General features: G+C 43.4%; 1 long non-coding RNA gene across 1 annotated transcript; it reads left to right on the plus strand.

Annotated features, from left to right (window-relative positions):
* Positions 1-1,245: 1,245 nt before the first annotated feature.
* On the plus strand, positions 1,246-6,959 carry LOC135393121 (uncharacterized). Its single transcript, XR_010422465.1, has 2 exons — positions 1,246-4,668; positions 5,952-6,959. It is a non-coding gene; the product is annotated as an uncharacterized LOC135393121 (long non-coding RNA).
* Positions 6,960-18,904: the final 11,945 nt, after the last annotated feature.

Below are 18,904 nucleotides of genomic sequence, written 5' to 3' on the forward strand. Positions count from 1 at the left end.
TTGTTTGTTAGTATGTATCTGTCACGTTCGTAGCGCTGTTCAAGCGCTATCCGCCTAGAGATAAGCGGCGATTCTCCGATTATTCCTGAGCGGTACGACTTAAGCCTTTTCCCTGCTCACTTAAGGAAATTTGTGTATCCCTGTCCTGTGACACAAATGCGTGTAATTTTTCGCGGTTCTTTTCTTCTTTCACTGCTTTTACTCAGAATGTTGGTGAGGGGGGAAAAGTCAGCATCCAGGTAGAGCAGGAGAAAGCCGCTCGGCAGAGGAGAGTTCATCAGAAAGGGATTTGTTTGTTTGTTTTTTGTTAGTATGTGTCTGTCACCTTCGTAGCGTTGTTCAAGCTTTATTTTCTTTGCAAAAATTCAGACTTTATGGTATTAAGCTGTTCGAGTAGAAGTGACTTTCCGTGCTCGCTTAAGATAGATTGTGTATCCCTGTCCTGTGCTTTCTTCACGCAGGGCCAATGCAAATGAGTATTTAGCATTATGCAATAATTATCTGATAGCAGAAATGGGTGTCTTTGTCACAGTTTATTAGCGTGTGCGTCGTTCTTTTATTTATTTTTTTCTCTTATAGCTATGCGAGCAAAAGTGCGTGTAATATTTCGCTGCTCTTTTCTTATTTTCTCTACTTTTTATGTAGAAGAAAGCATCCTGCGTAAAAGCTGAATAGTGTTCTACCAGTGGAAGTGGGGTTGTTTGTTTGATTTTGTTCGGTGTTCGATATCTTGACGAAGTAAGCAGTGCTTAATTTTGCAGGTTTTTGAGCAGAAATGCTGGTATCTGAGCACGGAGTACAAATTTCTATATTTCTCTGCTCCCTAAGAAAATTTGTACGTCGTTTTCCAAGCAGACCGCGTTTAGTTTACGCAAAATAGAAAAATGAAGTTGTGTATGCTCTATGATGATCCGCCGCAGGCTTAGGCCTTTTCCCCGATCACCAGTGTTTTGTATGCGATATCGCATGTCTAGACTTGTTCAGTAGTGTTGCAATTTTTACTCTTCGCTAATATCTTGTTGCTGTCGTCTTGGGTTAGACGTTGAGCTTCGTAGCGACGTGCGGTAACGCTACGATTATTCCTGAGCGCACCGTGTGTTTAATGCGTTGTACTCTGTGCGTGCGTGCGTGTGCTTTTTTCCCCTGATTTGTGACGTCATCGTGGCATGTCTGGACTTGTTTAGCAGTGTTGTAGTTCTTCCCGCCGCTAGTATGTTGTTGGTGTCATGTTGTGCTAGCCGCGTGGCGATGTGTGGTGACCTGAGGTCTTAAGCCTTTTCCCTGCTCACCTAAGGAAATTTGTGTATCCCTGTCCTGTGCTTTCTTTACGCAAGGGTAATGCGGCTGTGTATGTGGCACTATCAGATACCAGACATGAGTGTCTTTTTCTCAGTTTATTGGCGTGCGCTACGGTTTCTTGCAGTTACAGCTATTGGAGCGCAAATGCGTGTAATTTTTCGCTGCTCTTTTCTTATTTTCTCTACTTTTTATGTAGAACAAAGCCTCCTGCGTAAAAGCTGAATAGTGTTGTACCAGTGGAAGTGGGGTTGTTTGTTTTATTTTGTTCGATATCTTGACGAAGTAAGCAGTGCTTAATTTTGCAGATTTTTGAGCAGAAATGCTGGTATCTGAGCACGGAGTAGATATATTTCTCTGCTCCTTAAGAAAATTTGTACGTCGTTTTCCAAGCCGACCGCGTTTAGTTTACGCGAAATAGAAAAATGAAGTTGTGTATGCTCTATGATGATCCGCCGCGGGCTTAGGCCTTTTCCCCGATGAGCAGTGTTTTGTATGCGATGTCGCATGTCTGGACTTGTTCAGTAGTGTTGCAATTTTTATCCTTTAATATCTTGTTGCTGCCGTCTTGTGTTAGACGTTGAGCTTCGTAGCAATGTGCGGTAACGCTACGATTATTCCTGAGCGCTCCGTGTGTTTAATGCGTTGTCCTCTGTGCGTGCATGCGTGTGCTTTTTTTCCTGATTTGTGACGTCATCGTGGCATGTCTGGACTTGTTTAGCAGTGTTGCAGTTCTTCCCGCCGCTAGTATGTTGTTGGTGTCATGTTGTGTTAGCCGCGTGGCGATGTGTGGTGACCTGAGGTTTTAAGCCTTTTCCCTGCTCACCTAAGGATATTTGTGTATCCCTGTCCTGTGCTTTCTTTACGCAAGGGCAATGCGTCTGTGTATGTGGCACTATCAGATACCAGACATGTGTGTCTTTTTCTCAGTGTATTGGCGTGCGCTACGGTTTCTTGCAGTTACAGCTATTGGGGCACAAATGCGTGTAATTTTTCGCGGTTCTTTTCTCCTTTCAAGGCTTTTACTCAGAATGTAGATGAGGGGAAACAGTCAGCATCCAGGTAGAGCAGGAGAAAGCCGCTCGGCAGAGGAGAGTTCATGAGAATGGAATTTTTTTTTTTTGTTATATGTTGAGTGTCAGTATTCGCTTTCCTCGATATGTTGAGGAAGTCAGCCGTTATAGGTATTTGTGCAGAAATGCTGGTATCTGAGTGTGTGGAGTAGAAATTCCTATAAAGCACCTCTCCTTGTGCATTCCTGAGCTGCTGTGTGTGCGCGCGTGCTTCTTTTTCCTGGTTTGCGACGTCATGATGACATGTTGGGGCTTGTTTAGCAGTGTTGCAATTTTACCCGCCGCTATTATCTTATTATTTGTGTTAGCCGCGTAGCGATGTCCAGTGACTCTGCTATTATTCCTGAGGTCTTAAGCCTTTTCCCTGCTCACCTAAGGAAAGTTGTGTATCCCTGTCCTGTGCTTTCTTTGCGACAATGCGTCTGTGTATGTGGCACTATCAGATAGCAGACATGAGTGTCTTTTTCTTGGTTTATTGGCATATGCTTCAGGTTTTTGAAGTCAAGCACAAGTGCGCGCAATTTTTCGCTGCTCTCTTCCTCAAATCACCGATTTTACGCAGAAGAAAGTCGCATGGTACAGCTGAGAAGAGGGTTTCTCTGATTGTTTGTTTGATTTTGTTGGGTGTTCGATATGTTGAGGAAGTCAGCTGTTAAAGGTATCCGTGAAGAAATGCTTGCACCTGAGCGCAGGATAGGAATTCCTGAAGCACGGCACCCTCAGTGTAAATTAATTATTTTGGATGTGAGTCTGCTTCACTGCATGACAAGGCTGAAATGGGAACAGAGAAAAAATTGGAGCGCTTCATTAATAGCGATCCAAGTAATAGGGCAATTATAGTTTCCATAGAAAGTTGGGCTCCTAAGATTATAGTTTTGTAGTAGTTTTTCTAAACTGCAATGCAATAATCATTAATATAGTATAGGAATGCTATCGTGTTCCCGTAAAGGCGTTCTGTCTTGTGCTTTGGAATGCGCGAATAGAACTTTGCTCGCAGCCTTTCCCGCCTTTATGCTCGCAATGCGCGAATGGAACTTTGCCCACCCGGCTTCCGCGCCTTTTTTGCTCGCAGGTGTAGCCTCAGACAACGAATGTATGAGCATAGAAAGGGTCATGTATTACATAAGCCTGGAGGTGATGTTGAGTGGTCTCACTTATTATTTTAAAAGAGCAGTGGCAGTTTACTGTAATTCTAATGACCATGATGAGCCTTTGGGGTGAAAATCGTTAATATGCGGGGTGCTTTTTGTTGAATTTTAATGAGAGGATCAATGTCATTAAGAGTAGGACAAAGGAAATAATCTTGCGGTTCAATAATTAATAGGAGTCTTTGCCGCTGTCTTCTTCTTCAGACAGGATGTGATGACGTCACGCAGTCTGTAGCAATGCATTGACCGTCACTGGAAAAAAAGTGTAGCAATAGAAAAATGGTGTGTATTGCCCTGGACGGATTTATGATGTGCACTGTTTTTGAACAAGAGGAGTGCGTGTGCTTGGAAATAGTTTGATGCTGGTTTCCTTCTTTGTTTCTTTTCGCTTTTTCCCCCCTTGTCTGACAAACATGTGCTGACATGCCTGGGCTTGTTCTGACATGCTTTCCTTCTGCATGTAGTTTTTTTTCTTTTTGTACAAGGCATATTCTTGACGATAGTGCTGCCTTGAATGGGAGTAGAGCTATTCTTAATAATTTTGCGATTCATTTAGTTCAGAGAGTAACCGCGAGGGGGACAGGTGTGTGACTTTATGTCTTGCTGAACCATTTTTTTTCCTGTACAGTAAGACTTTGGGAATGAAATGCTACAATCTCCTCTTGTCTATGGTGTTTTTCTGCAATAGTTCCCTACGCAATCATTATAGTAGAATAAAGGAAATAATCTAGGGATAGTGATTCAATAAATAACAGGTGCCCTGTCTAGAGCGTACGCGTCCTTGAGCCACGCACCTGCATGACGACCGCATACCGAGAGACTATTGTTTCAGGTTGACCTTGTCTAGAGGAGCATTAGTGGAAAAAAACTGTGTAGCCCTGAGACAATAGGATGACGTCACGACCAATGAGAACGGCCTGCAGGGGGCGCAAGGATTCACTTCTCTCTTGGACACTGACGGGTCTCGACACGCAAATTCTGCTCCTGGCGTTGGCCGTCAGTGGAAGAGCGTAGCTTCGGTGGGGTTCTGTCTGCCGCTGATGGGGTGCGGATGTGTGGTTCGTCACTGGTGAATGGTGTTCGACGATGCAGGTGGATTTTGTGACGAGCGGATTTACAATGAGGGAATGCTGTGAACGGGAAAAATGATGGTGAGTGTCTTTTTCACTCTGTTCAAGTGTTTGTTTTCCTCTGTTGCCCAGCAGTCGTACAATTTGTGCTGACGTGTTCTGACATGCCCCGATATGCATGCTTTCCTGTGTTGACGTTTTGTAATTTTTCTCTTTTGACAAGGAACATTGTTGTCTTGATGATAGTGCTGCCCTGAGTTCTGCGCGCGTTGATTTGTTGAGTACCTAGTCCTCTTATTTGCCGTTGATGGAGTTACGTGTTAGGATATTTTGTTCTTTTGCAAGTCTCATTTAGTAAGACTTTGGAATTCCTACGATCAGCTTTCATGCATGGTGCTCTTCTGCAATAGTTTCCTATTCAGTTGTTATAGAATAATAAAGGAAATAATCTTCGGATAGTGATTCAATAAACAATAGGTCCCCTGTCTAGAGCGCACGCGGCCTTGAGCCACGCAGTTGCATGATGACGTCATACCGTGGCTTCACTGCAGATTGAGCAAAGGAGCATTAGTGGAAAAAAACAGTGTAGCCCTGAGACAATAGGATGATGTCTGGACCAATGAGAACTGCCAGGGGCGCAGGAATGCTCTTCTCACTTAGCCTCATGACCAATGAGAACGGCCAGCAGGGGGTGCAGGAATGCTCTTCTCACTTAGCCTCACGACCAATGAGCAACGAGAGAAGAGGGCGCAGGAATGCTCTTCTCTCTCAGCCTCTCGCAGAGGGCGCTACGAGCGCGCGCATGCGTAGCACCCGTAGAGTGGCGCTTACGTCAGTCCACCTCTGGCTCTCGTTGGGAGAAGACGTGCGGTCGTTCGCTCCGTCGTCACTTGATCCCTGGCTGTCGACGAGAGCAGTCGCATCGGTCTACGCTCCTACTGTGGTGAGGTGATTTGTTGTGTAACTAATGCTTTCGCCAACTTTGTTCCCGTTTTGTTTGCGATTTTCGTGCCCGTGCACGTCGGGTGCTGGTTGCTGTTGTCCGGGCATTCCCGCCATTTTCTATCATCTTCTGCCTTGGGACCGGGAGTAGCGCTGGCGTGATTCTTAATAATTTTGTTGTGAGATTAGTTGAGAAAGTAACCGCTAGGGGGTGCAGCTGCGGGGTTTATACAGGACAAAAACCATTACGAGTCAGTTTCTGCCTGCCTCTCGGATGGAGCAGTCGCATGGTTCTGCGCTCCTGTTCTGGTGGGCTCATTTGTTGTGTAACTAATTGTTTTTTCTTGTTAGCTATTGATGGTTTGCATACTCTTGCTTTCCCAGCCTCTGTATTATGAGTGTTTTTCTCCTTGCATGTCCAGAGCTGTCCTAACTTGCCCAGACATGCCATGATGACGTCACAGCTGACGTCACAGGATGTCCGGAACTTGTGGTCATAGCTGGGATGCTTTGCAACCTGCCTCTGTGCTCCGTCGCCCGGCGATGGTCAGCGGCCTTTCCGGGCCGCTTCCTTCAAGATGGCGTCGTTGATCTTCAACTAAACTCCTTCTCTCCACTCTATCTCTATCTATTTTTTTATTTTTTATGACCACGTTTATCCGGAAACGCACAGGGTGGTCTGGACACTAGTTAGACGCTCCCCAATTAGTGTGATGACTCATTGGATGATGCTGATTAATGTGGGGGTTCCCAATTAGCTCTAATTGCTAATTAATGGCGTCCAGAAGCCTTGTAGCGTTTCCGGATAAGCGTGGTCAGTACTTACTACTGATGATCACCTCGATCTTTCGTCCTATCCCACTGATCATCCACTCTATAGCAATAAAAATAAAGGGGCATTGTTCTACTTCGAGGATGAGACTGGAGGTAGGATAATTGAAGAGGTGGTTGCTCTGAAAGCAAAAATGTATTCTATCCGATTGAGTGACGATAGTCAAATTGCTAGAGCAAAAGGTGTTAAGAAAAGTATTGCTCGTAGGGAATTGCATCACGATGTATATAAAGATGTTTTGTTTAATAGTGTGAAGGTAAGTCATCCACAAAGGACCATATGTAGTAAGCGCCAATGTATGTATACAATGGAAACAACTAAGCTTGCACTCATGCCATATGATGATAAGAGATACCTCTTTAATGCCATTGAGACATACCCATATGGAAGCTGTGAAATTGGTAATGAGTAAGTATATTCTTTATTATGTGTATTGTGTTTCTTCTGTTACAGGTCGTGAAGGTTTTTCGGCTGGGTTTTTCTCCTACACCTGATTGGCATCACAATTGGCACAATTCCCAGCACAATTGGCTTTAATAAATATATCTCAACTTGATTGGCATTACAATTGGCATTAATAAATATATTTTCACTTGTACTTCTTGTGTATGGCCCTTCTTTGCATGTCTCTGCATGTTATAAGCGCGCGGACAACCCTCCGCACACGCGCCGCGCAGGGAAAAATAGGCGCAGGGCTCAGGGCAGGGCCCAGAGGTCCATATAGCTAACTCTCATCCAGTTTCCCTGCCAACCCCTATATACTACTAATCTAGACCAACCGCCCGTGCTGTTTGATTGGGTTTGAGTTGCGATGGTGAAGCGGTCTCTGCGTCCCGCCGTGGAAATGTTGACTGGACAGCCTGATTTTGAATGTTCCGATTTTGAACCGATGTGTTTCGTAATCCGCTTTTGAGTCTGATAATTCAGGTGAGTTGTTTTCCGCTAGCATCCATGCGGCGTTTGACTGATTTCATGCCACACGAGTGACTCTCCCTTGTCAGGCCATCTGTCTGTAGTGCGAAGCTTCAACCACAATGAAAAGGGCATACCTCGAAACTGCTAAGGTAAGATCAGTTTGGCGTAATGCTTTGTGGTGGTCAAATTTATTCTTAGCGCCTGCTTAAGTGGCCTGCCTTACACCATCAGTTGCTGTTTTTAATGTCAGTTATGCTTAACTTCATGCTGGTGTGCATCTTTTACTTGCTTCGATTTTCCTTGAATTTCTTCTATCGGAAGATCATACTGCACGGCTCTTGAGACGCATGATTTAAGGGTACTGCAGAATGATTTTAGTGCTCATGGCAAACAGCGTCTGCTCACTCTTCACGTCAACAGGCATACATGAAAACCAGATATCGTGGCATTCTTTGAGTAACGCTGTGTAACTAAGTTAGATACTAACATTTCACCTTGGAGGAATATAAGTGTGTTTCAGTTTTCTTAATGTGATTTGTGTGAATCTTCTTTCAAGGATGTATCTCGGATCTCGTCTCACCTTGCGTACAGTTGTGACGCCGCCGACATATATAGTTGAGGCAAACGACTCTTCCCATCGGAAGCAACACAAGAAAAACTGAAATTTTGGCACACTGAGTAAGTTAATTATGTTCCAATCTACCACTTTGGAGGAATATAAGTGCATGTGCTTCAGATTTGATAATGTGATTAGCATGCATGTTCTTTGAAGCTCAATGTACCAACAATAAATGTTCAATCTCAAGCGCTGTCAACTTTCCTTTGATGTTTAGGTTGCTTTACCTGGCATGACGACACGATTCCAGCACAAAGTAGAACGCAACGTAGAAGCAATCAAGTCGTGGTTTATAGGATGCATCAGAACACCTGTTGCGAAAGATTCGATGAGTTCCCTACAAGGAAGCATCAAGCTGCACAAATTGAAAATAGTGTTTCACAACATATATTCGTTTGTCTGTGGGTGTATGTGTGTGTACAGAGCAGCATGTGCCTTGCATGTTGACTACTCCAATTGTTTTGCCCCATCCCAACATCCTTATTTCTGAGAAATTTACAAAACACTTTCGATCGAGTAATTTTGGGTGTTGCAGAATTGATGCTTAGTGTTTAGCATACATTAAGCATTTAATTTTCCGTAAAGTGTTTTTGTCCCATTCAAGGGATTGAAGAGCACGTTTATGATCTATCATAATATCAGTAGTTCAGCATTTGGAAGTGCTACGGTTTTTCCATTTGTTCTGAATCAGCTCACATTACACTTTTCACAGATTCAGTTTGGGATACGTTGAGGTAGAATTTGCAGTTGATTATAATTTACTTCATTACTGAACATTCTATGCATATTTCTGTGTGTGGTACCGCAAAAATATGTGACATATGTGCTCTGGGAATATAGTTGTGCTGCTGTATGTCGTTCTGTCACTTGTCTGAGAGCTCCCACGCTCTGAGAAAAGGCCCATTCAAACATTGCCTTTCATGATTACTTGTTCGATATACTGTGGAGTTTGCCCAAATTTGGCGTGTTACGGGGTTGTAAAATATTCGTGTACCTATATCTTATGTTCTCTATGCATAACAGTGTAACTGTGTGAGTGACTGTCCTCATGATTTTTGGAAAACGGAAATTTTCGAATCAAATTTACAACTCGTGTAAAAATGTAGCGTATGGGTTGCCGAATGAGAATTTGCATGTTTTTATATCATGGTCCCACAAGTGTTCGAGGAAAAATATCTTAACAATTACTTGTAAAATCTGCCCAGGAACATGCCGCGACACTCGTAGGCAGGCCTCTCGACTTACGCCACCGACAACTTTGTCGTGTTGTCATTGCGCGATGCATTTCCCTGAAACGTTTAAGGCTTAGGTTAGGCTGAACTCATAACATTACTTCTGTGTGCTGTACAGCCACTCGACAAATTCATTTTGTGTGCTGCTTGAGACTGAACATAACTTTTCAACAATTGTCCACCTGTATATTGTAGCACATGTTCTGATGGACGGTACTGCTGCGGGGTGTAAGCGTCATTGCAACACAAGTGCCTTGTATATGTATCATACGTAAAAATAAACCACTTCTGTCCTTTATAGTGATTTAATTCATATAGTGATTAAAAATAAACAAATCATTTCAATTCCAACATGAAAGGGTACTTCCGTCCGTCGTCCGTCACGCATCCCGCATTTTCAAATGGGACCGTCGTAGGAAGTCACTGGGATGATCGAGGAGCTGACAAAACGGTGTCCGTGGGACGTCTTTTGTCCCGCTAGACCCGTTCCGCAGGATGTCCTAATATCCCGTTTAAGACGTCCGTGGGACTTCCGTGGGACCGATTTGTTCTGCCTGGGATCTGTTCAAATATCCATAGAAGGACGTCCCACGGATCACGAACTTTCTACATCTATTTAGGGACGTCCGTGGGCTAAAAAAATTTTGTTGTCCGTAGGCTGATCTCCGAGGGACGTCCTGTGGGTGTCCTGCCTCGGACACGGACGTAAGGATCAATCTCGGATGTCCGGGGGAGGATATGTTCCGTCTGGGATATGGCGCTCATTGTGTAACCAACTGTAACCATTCTATAACTGTTTACCTCGACATTTTCTTTTGTTAGAGAAAGTCAGTGGTCGACATCCTCGTCGCAAAATAAACTGCTGAAATAAATGTTTTGTGGTGCCTCGCTTGAAAATAAGCCGCCCAAATTGTACAGACACGCGCGGGAAATTGCCAAAGCGAACTTACACACGTACACACACACTTACACTAACATGGACAAAAATGCAAACAACCGACTTAATCTGATATAAACTATGCTGTGCTGCGAGTCCGCCCTGCTCAGCATAACGGCCGCTCAAATGTGGCTTTCATTTGTTAAAACTCGACAGATATCGAAAACTCATGAAGCTAAGAGGTTTATCAGTGCTACACACTTTTTAAACACGGAATATCATCTTACGAAGCAATAGAGCATCATCTTTGTTTCAAACCGCGAATTTCTGTGAGATCAGGAATTTCGCAGCCTGGAATATCGAGGCCCTCTCAAATGATCATACCCTACGAATAAGAACCACGTGCTATAAATACAGGGTGTTCAAAATTAAGCTTTCACGAGCGCTACGCAAACACAGCGATGACAGGAAACCGGATGATAACTTTACGCTACTTGTGTAAGAAACAGGTGCTGCTAATTATGTAGCACCTGTTTCATACTCAAGGAAGAGAAAAATAGCACCAGTTTTCTTTTGTTCGCCTATTTTATAAACTGCTAGTGAAAGCATAATTTTGAACACCCTGTATAACCTATCCTGCAGTATTGCAAAATACTTACTATTCAAGTTGAACAAAAAACACGCTCTATTTAATGGAGACGCGGGCACGCTGTGCACGTTTAGAAAGTGCTCTACATTTCTTATTAATTCTTCTATCTAGCTTCACTAATAAGTATTTTTGGCTTGTTGGTACATAACTTCGGTACAGATAAGAACGCTAAAACACACGCACAATGTGATTAAAGGAATGCATTCAGGAATTAAACTGTTGTCAGTAGCGCTCGGTTGTGGTGTGTGTATGCGTGCCCTGTGTAAGTGTGTTTGTGTATTTAGCACTCTTATCAGTACCGAAACTATCTAGGTAGTATCTTCTAGTAGGTCACAGAGATAACAGTGGGACATTTTCCTAAACTAACCCCAGTCAGCCATATACAACCTTAGGATGCCCCATGGAGTAACGACCTCGGACTGTGGACGCCGTGGCAGGTTTTTATTGGGTTCTACAGGTACTATATGATTTTATTTTATTTCTCTATTTTATTTACTTGTGGTGGTTACACAGTAAAGACAGCATATACAGAACAAAGAACGTTTATTACACAATAAGAAACTTCAAAGCGGCACATCTGTGAGTGCTACAGTCCCTTAGTCCGGAGGAATGTAGTTCGCGCGTAAGTCGGCTTCCGTTTCTTCACTGCAAAAGAACAGGTTTCAGATTTTTCTGGAGCATCCTAGCTATAGCTTTCACAACACTGAGCATAGTTTTATTTTGTGACCGTCAGTTAATTCCATGCGTCGTTCTAGACCTACGCAGATACATTTGTCACAACCCAAAATGCACCTCTGAACCAGCCGTACGACCTGGTCCAAATCAGAAATACTTGAAAACACTTCGCTATACGAAATATATGGCACTCTGACAGGACAGGTGTACCCAGTACCCACCTCAATCACCGATGTTACCGCTTGAGCGAACACCGTTTGTTGCTTGACATATCCGTAGCTGATGTTCTCAACTGTTGTGATAACTTGGAGACCGCAATATGGCGGTCGGCTCCCTGCTGCCTGACCTGTTGTGGAAGACGAATATGAGCTGCGCCTGCTCGCCGTTCTGTTTTTGCATACCTTACCTGTACACGTTGCTGCTTCAGCGATACTTTAACTGAAGCGTGCACAAGTACCAACTTGTGTAGCTGACACACTCATGCACTCATCGACGGAAACTGGTCAAAACCAACCGCCACGGCCGCCTGCCCACTGTTGCCAGCCGTGAGCTGCTCTCGATTTCGTGCATGATCTCCTACCCCAGTCAAAAATGCGTCACGGTAATGAACTACATTTTGGGATCACGAGCGCCAACAAAGCAAACTTGCGAGCCAGGTACACTAGATTAATGCTTATTGAAGTCGCAGCACTTATTCTAATCGAATTTGACTGCGAAGTCTACTGACACGGATGCCCACACGACGTCCTCTGTCCATCCGACGTCCGTAGTTCATTGTATAATTTTGGGACATTAGATATCCTTTAAGGGTATCCTACGGAGATCTATAGGACATCGATTCACGCAGTTTGTTCTGGGATAATAACCGACATCCGTAGGACAGATGTGGTTGACTAGGACTCTAGACGCAAAGCTTTCAAAACTCGGTTAAGACCAAGCTAAAGAGGATTAACATATCGTGTGTATAGCAAACGACAAAGCGACATGCGCATGCGTGTGACGTCATAACCCCAGCTACACGACTTCGTAAGAGAGTCAAGAAGAGTTGCTGTTCAGGGAAGAGTTGTTGCTCTGGCAATTGTTCGCCAGGGAGCTATGACTTCATTTCCGCTACCCTGGCCAACTCTGGTCATTTTTTGTCCACTTCAAGTGACTCCGAATACGTTGCCAGGGTAAAATAAAAAAACACAAACAACACAAGCCTCAAGTATGGCCTCGCAGTGTTTGTTTACATTACTCCTTCGCCCATGTGGCCGCGGATCGCGAAACGGGGACGCGTGCGCGCTGCGAGTGCGTCTAGATGACGCGGGTAATTGGGCACTATATTAATCGAACACTGTTGTCGGTCGTGTCATTAAAGTAGAACAATCATTACTCACTTTTATTCTGTCCTTTTGATTTCGGGTGAAAGTATGTGGTGAGCGCTATGATATTGAATAATGATTGCTTTTGAGAGTAGAGATAGGGTGTGTAGTAAATGGGGGTGTCGTAGGAGATCGGGGTCCACCCTTGGGCCCTGTGCCGTTCACCCCTGAGTCCTTCGCGTAGTTTTTCCCGCGTGGCGTGTGTGCAGAGGGTTGTCCGTGCGCTTATCGGCGGGGGGAGGGCTGCGTGCGCGTTTACCCTCGCACATTTTTCAGTCTGGGCCGACTTCTTTCGTCATTTTTTTGCCTGGGCCGACTTCTTTCGTAATTTTTCCGCCTGGGCCGACTTCATTCGTATTTTTACCCACTACAACAGGTGTGCAGTTCACGATTTACATGCATGCACAGACATGCAAAGGATAGCCATACACAAAAGTACACGTGAAAATATATTTATTTTAAGCCAATGCTGTAATGTCAATCTGTGAATGGGAAAAATCTAGCCGTAACAGCTGAAGCAGAGGAAACACAATACACATAATAAAGAATATACTTATTACAGGTATGATGCTAGCATTGAAGGAGTATCACACATCATACACAATATTTTTTATTAGTGATAATCACGCAAGTTTTCAATTAAGCAGAAGGGGTAGCCCATTTTAATCAAATGAATTTTTTAATCAATATAATTACAATCAAAATTACAAGTTTTATTATAAAAAGTCTCACATTATTATACGTGAGCACCATAGTGAAGTTCTAATTACAAAGTTCATATAGATGTACGCAACTGCAAGCACAACAGCTAATATTCCAATATGGCACAATGAATCATATTCTTATGAAGGGATCGGTGAAGTTGGCGGAGGGCATTCCTTTACCGTCGGGCATTTTTCAACTTGGGCCGACTTCACTGGCGTATTTTTTCCCGCTTATCGGCGGGCGGCGGGAGGGTGGAGGGTTGTCCGTGCGCTTATCCGCGTGGGGGAGGGCTGCGTGCGCGTTTACCCTCGCACATTTTTCAGTCTGGGCCAACTTCTTTCATCATTTTTTCGCCTGGGCCGACTTCATTCGTACTTTTACCCGCTACATGGGCACCGGCAACCCTACCAAGCGACTATGCCATCACACCTGGGCCGACTTCAATCACGATTTTTCCGCCTGGGCCGACTTCGTTCGCAATTTTTTCAGGTGGCGCGTGAGTGGTTTACATGCAAGTAAGGGCATGCACACTGACAACACCTGGGCTGACTTCATTCACATTTTTTCACCCTGGGCCGACTTCGTTGGCAATTTTTTCAGGTGGTGCATGAGTGGTTTACATGCAAGTAGGGACAAGCGGGTGAGGGGCTGTCTGAGTGCCTACCAGCGAGCCGGAGGGCTGCGCGTGCCCTTATCGTTCTGTATTTTTTCACCTGGGCCGACTTCTTTGGAGATTCTACCAGCGGGTCGGAGGGCTGCGTGTGCCCTTATCGTTCTGTATTTTTCACCCGGGCCGCATTTTTCATTCCCCTCAGGCACTATAAACATTACCTTGACAGAGGTATATCCAACACGTAGTCAACCAAGCCAGCAATCTTTCTTACTTGAGCCTGATGGGGTCACTCTCTCTCTCCTTCTATACAGCCCAAAGCGAAGAAACCGCGCGTCCTTTGTCAATCTATGGGGCGGGGACTCTCTCTCTCTCTCTCTCTTTGAAATTCTTTCATCCAAAGGGGAATATTCTTAGGACTGGTGCACAGAGGCTAAATTTTTTTATCGATCAACTATCGCAAAGAGAGGTTAGTATTATTCGATTCTCAACAACACAATAAGAATTCTATCAAAACAAACAGTAGCAATAAAAAACTTTACGAACAGACATCACTGCAAACTGCTTTTAGACAAACATCATCTAAGCAAGCCAGAAATATCATCGGCGGTAACAATGCTCAATCAAAACGAGAAACGTTGTGAATTGTATTTTAGATCAGACACCACCATCATGCATACATTATTCTCAACTCACAAAATATCAATCTAGTGAACATCTGAAGCAAAGAGAGAGAAAGTCAAGTTTATTCAGTGATAGAAACAATACTAATTCGAAAACGATAAACAAATTTAATGACATCATTTTTTATGAGAACTTTGCAACAGTAATTTCTACACGCAAAAGCCACAAACAACTAATCTGAAACGCAAATTATTGTAAAAGCTTTCTATAGCGGAAATCAACGCAAACAGCTCAAAACAGCTTTTGTTGAGTTTCAATAAGTGATGATACATCAGACCTTGCACAACAATATTGAACTTTTCTTCATTCGACATCATTGCAAGAACTGGTAGAAGAAAATAAATGTGTAGACGCACTAGTGGAACATATCACGTGATAAGATCTTTTTTATGTACTTTCCATTTCAGCCGTTAGGTGTAATTTCAACAAATGCGTAATGAATCGCGCGATATAGACTACTTGTATATGATAATTTGATCTGATTGCTTTCTTGATTAATGCAATGCCCATTGCAATGATTACACAATTACGTCTGGTCTAGTGTATTTCAATTCTTTGTTAGCAAACCTCAAAAACTCCACCATCAATCCCAGCAGCCCTTCCGTTGTTGACGTACAAATATTTTTATAACTATTGTAGATTCGGCATACCAGTTCTTGCACCTTCAATTCCATAATTTGTACCATATCTCCGAATACGGCCATATCTAAGACGTATCGAAATGCTGCTAATAGAATCATTTCGTTGCTCTTCTTTCTCGAAGCAGCTTTTTATCATGTCCTCCCATGACCTATGGTAACGAGTACAAAATCCATCCATCTCTTCGTTGAAAGCTCCTTGTTCTGACTACTAGTGTGCTTCTATACCTAATTAAATCATATTGGTGCTCATTTTATTTATTAAAAATGTATTATGTTATCAGGCTTAGAATGTTATTAATATCCCGCTGTGAGAATTATAGAAAAATATGTGATGAGTAAGAAAAACGTGTGCTTTCAATGATTCTACGTACAAGACCACGCTATACAGTCCTCCCTCACTTGACTTGCAGGAGCGAGTTTATGGTTTTCAACTATACATTGTGTACCAAGACCATTGTAGAATTCCCCAACTCCCTGCGGGCGTAACCTTAACGAAAGTGTACGGGAACTTTATGGCTAGCGACTTCCCTCTCTCACTTCGAATCGACTAGTGGGTCTGAAGTGAAAAAGACGTGTTTCTGTGATGTATTTGCACTGCGTGGTTAGGAAAATGTTTGCCTGAATTAATTATTGCTTTGACTTTGTTTCAGATGATCACTCGATTGATATTAATAGAAATATTCTACTAGGTAGTGAATGTATTTTTGAGCTGTTTGCATTGATTTCCGCTATAGAAAGCTTTTACAATAATTTGGGTTTCAGACTAGTTGTTTGTTTGTGGCTTCTGCGTGTAGAAATTACTGTTGCAAAGTTCTAATAAAAAATGATGTCATTAAATTTGTTTCTCGTTTTCGAATTAGTATTGTTTCTATCACTGAATAAAGGTGACTTTCTCTCTCTTTGCTTCAGATGTTCACTAGATTGATATTTTTTGAGTTGAGAATAATGTATGCATGACAGTGGTGTCTGATCTGAAATACAATTCACAAAGTTTCTCGTTTTGATTGTGTATTGTTACCGCCAATGATATTTCTGGCTTGCTTAGATGATATTTGTCTAAAAGCAGTTTGCAGTGATAATGATGTCTGTTCGTAGGTTTTTTTATTGGTACTGTTTGTTTTGATAGATGTCTTATTGTGTTGTTGAGAATCGAATAATACTAACATCTATTTGCGATAGCTGATCGATAAAAAAATGTAGCCTCTGTGCACCAGTCCTCAGAATATTCCCATTTGGATAAAGAATTTGAAAGAAAGAGAGAGAGAGTCCCCGCCCCATAGATTGACAAAGGACGTGCGGTTTCTATGCTTTGGGCTGTATAGAGGGATAGAGAGAGTGACCCCATCAGGCTCAAGTAACAAAGATTGCTGGCTTGGTTGACTACGTGGTGGATATACCTCTGTCAAGGTAATGTTTATAGTGCCTGAGTGGAATGAAAATTGCGGCCCAGGTGAAAAATACAGAACAGTAAGGGAACACGCAGCCCTCCGACCCGCTGGTAGAATCGCAAAAGAACTCGGCCCAGGTGAACAAATACAAAACGCACGCACAATAAGGGCACGCGCAGCGCTCCGGCTCGCTGGTAGGCACTCGGACAGCGCCTCACCCGCTTGTCCCTACTTGCATGTAAACCACTCATGCACTACCTGAAAAAATTGCGAATGGAGTCGGCCCAGGGTGAAAAAATGTTAATGAATTCGGCCCAGTTGTCGTCAGTGTGCATGCCCTTACTTGCATGTAAACCACTCACGCGCCACCTGAAAAAATTGCGAAGGAAGTCGGCCCAGGTGTGATGGCATCGTTGCTGGGTAGGGTTGTCGGTGCCCATGTAGCGGGTAAAAATACGAATGAAGTCGGCCCAGACGGAAAAATGACGAAAGAAGTCGGCCCAGACTGAAAAATGTACGAGGGTAAATGCGCACGCAGCCCTCCCCCACGCGGATAAGCGCACGGACAACCCTCCACCATCGCGCCGCCCGCCGATAAGCGGGAAAAAATACGCCAATGAAGTGGGCCCAAGTTGAAAAATGCCCGACGGTAAACGAATGCCCTCCGCCAACTTCACCGATCCCTTCATAAGAATCTGATTCATTGTGCCATATTGGAATATTAGCTGTTGTGCTTGCAGTTGCATACATCTATCTGAACTTTGTAATTAGAACTTAACTATGGTGCTCACGTATAACAATGTGAGACTTTTTATAATAAAACTTGTAATTTTGATTGTAATCATATTGATTAAAAAATATATTCTTTGATTAAAATGTGCTACCCCTTCTGCTTAATTGAAAACTTGCGTGATTATCACTAATAAAAAATGTTGTGCATGATGTGTGATACTTCTTCAATGCTAGCATCATACCTGTAATAAGTATATTCTTTATCACGTGTATTGTGTTTCCTCTGCTTCAGGTTTTGCGGCTAGATTTTTCCCATTCACAGGTTGACATTACAGCACTGGCTTTAATAAATATATTTTCACTTGTACTTTTGAGTATGGCTATCCTTTGCATGTCTATGCATGCAGTAAATCGCGTACTGCACACCTGTTGTAGCGGGTAAGAATACGAATGAAGTCGGCCCAGGCGGAAAAATGACGAAAGAAGTCGGCACAGACTAAAAAATGTTCTATAGTAAACGCGCACGCAGCCCTCTCTCCGCCGATAAGCGCGCGGACAACCCTCCGCACACGCGCCACGCGGGAAAAACTGCGAGAAGGACTCAGGGGTGAACGGCACAGGGCCCAGGTGTCCATGTTGCTCAGTGGACCCCGGTCTACTACGACACCCACACTTACTACTAGGGTGCAGGCAAGCTAGTACTTCATCATGATGCAGGAAAACCGATAGGCACTGGGAAAAAAGGGGGAGAACAAACACACAGATCCGGGATCCAGAAGATCTGTGTGTGTTGTCCTCTTTTTTGTCCGTCTCTCTCGGTTGTCCTACAATTATTGCTGATTTGTTCTGTTTTCGTTTGATTTTGCATTGTGTAAAACTTTTCAAAACAAACAAATTCGGTTTCAGATGGAAATAATTATTGCTGGATTTGGTTATGTTCCTCAGACATACACAAACTATAAAATGTGTGTGTAAGAAACGTTTGTTATACATATGCTAGAATAATTAGCGATCGCTGTGATAGCATCTTTCTGAATTCAGTTGATAGAATTGCAAGAAATATTTTTCATAGAGTTACAGCCTCTTGTCAAATAATATGCATATAGTGCAAAATTTGTGTGGAGTAATTATTGCTCGCTATGACTTACACCTCCCTACACTGCCACCTACCTACCGACTCACTGACTCTGATATCTGTCTGTTTAAATTCAATTCCACTAGGATAATGAAAATATCTAGCCCGTACAACGTGTATGTCTATTCTTTGCACGTTAGTGCGCGTGGGCACTGGAGCGGGGGGTCATCGGCTGGTGAGGGGGTACTCTAGATCGCGCAGGTGGACATTGCTAAAGACCGTTGCCATAAGCTAAATGCACCTTGTTCTTCCTGCACTACTATAGCACCTGCGCCAATATTGCCGCACTGTTCCAGTATATACGCACGTTTCGATCAAAG

This window comes from Ornithodoros turicata, chromosome 4, assembly GCF_037126465.1.
Source record: "Ornithodoros turicata isolate Travis chromosome 4, ASM3712646v1, whole genome shotgun sequence".
Lineage (NCBI taxonomy): Eukaryota > Metazoa > Arthropoda > Arachnida > Ixodida > Argasidae > Ornithodoros > Ornithodoros turicata.